Source organism: Nycticebus coucang, chromosome 20, assembly GCF_027406575.1.
Source record: "Nycticebus coucang isolate mNycCou1 chromosome 20, mNycCou1.pri, whole genome shotgun sequence".
NCBI lineage: Eukaryota > Metazoa > Chordata > Mammalia > Primates > Lorisidae > Nycticebus > Nycticebus coucang.
Window position 1 is genome coordinate 6,911,027 of NC_069799.1, and position 1,624 is coordinate 6,912,650.

Consider the following 1,624-nt stretch of genomic DNA (forward strand, 5'->3'; position numbering starts at 1 on the left):
GATGAATAGATAAGTAAATTGTGGCAAAAAAAAATGGTGGCATCCTGCTATTTACAACAACATGATGTACGTGGAGAACATTAATGTTATGTGAAATAAGTCAAGTACAAAAAGACAAATCTCACATGTTTTCATTCAGACACGGAAGCTAAATATTACAGACCATTGATCTCCTGGAGACAGAAAGTAGAACAATGATTAAGAGGCTGGAGAAGATAGTGAGGAGGGGGGAATAAATTGAGGATGGTTAATGATTGCAAAAATATATATAAATAGAATAAAAATATTTGATAACACAATAAAGTGAGGGTAAACAACAGTAAATTAGGGCATACTTTAAAATAAATAAACAGTGGAATTGAAATGTACCTGCCACAAATAAATGATAAATGCCAGATACGATGGTGCCTCAGTTACTCTGAATGATTAATTCCAATTGTATGCCTATATCAAAACATCACATGTATCCTATAAAGATGTACAACTGTTATGTGCCCATAATAATTAAAAAGAAAAAAGAAAAAACATGTTTTTAGAAATCCAAGTGATTGTCAATAGTCCATTTCCTCTGATGGATAAAAAGTGTTTTCATTGTATGGTTGTACTATAGTTAATCTAGTCATTTTAAGTTGTCCTCTCCTTTTTGGTAATTATGAGTAGAGAAGATGCAGGCATTAAATACACAGGCTTTTGTTTTTCTTTTTAGAGATGGAGTCTCATTATGTCACCCTGGGTAGAGTTCTGTGGCATCACAGCTCACAGCAACCTCCAACTCTTGGGCTCAAGCAATTCTCTTGCCTCAGCCTCCCAGGTAGCTGGGAATACAGGCGCTTGCCACAATGCCTGGCTATTTTTTTGCTGCAGTTGTCATTGTTGTTTAGCAGGCTTGAGTTGGGTTCGAACCCGCCAGCTTCTGTGTATGTGGCCGGTGTCCTATCTACTGAGCTACGGGTGCCACCAATACACAGGTTTTGCGTGAACATAAATTATAGTTGAGTAAATAGAAGTAGCATGGCTGAGTCATATGGTAAAAACAGTTTTTAATTTATAAGAAAATGTCACCTTGTTTTCCAGTGTGTTTCCAGGCATCCTCAGCAACAGTAGTTATTTCTATGTTAGCTATTGTGATAGTTTGTATAATGGCATCTCATGATGACAATGGCTAGTGATGGTGAGCATCTTTTTATTTGTTTATTTGTCACTCGTATATTCTCCTTGTTTAAACATTTGTTCACATATTTTGCCCACTTTTTGATCATGTTGCTTTCTTATTGATGAGTTTTGAGAGTCCTTTTATTCTCTGAATAGAAGTCCTTTGTCTGTTATGTGCTTTGCAAATATTTTTCAGTCTATAGGTTATCTTTTTTTTTTTTAGGTTATCTTTTTATTCTCTTAACAGTACCTTTCAGAGATGCCTTGATTTTGATGAAGGCCAATTTATCCATTTCTTTTTATTTCTGTCTTTTGCTGTTGGTGTCATATCTAAGAACTCTTTCTTAAGATTTTCTCCTTAACTTTTGTCGAAAATGTTTATAGTCTTACATTTCAGAGTTACATCCATAATTTATTTTTAATTAATTTGTATAAGGTATGAAGTTCAACCCAAGGTGCAAATTTTTACATA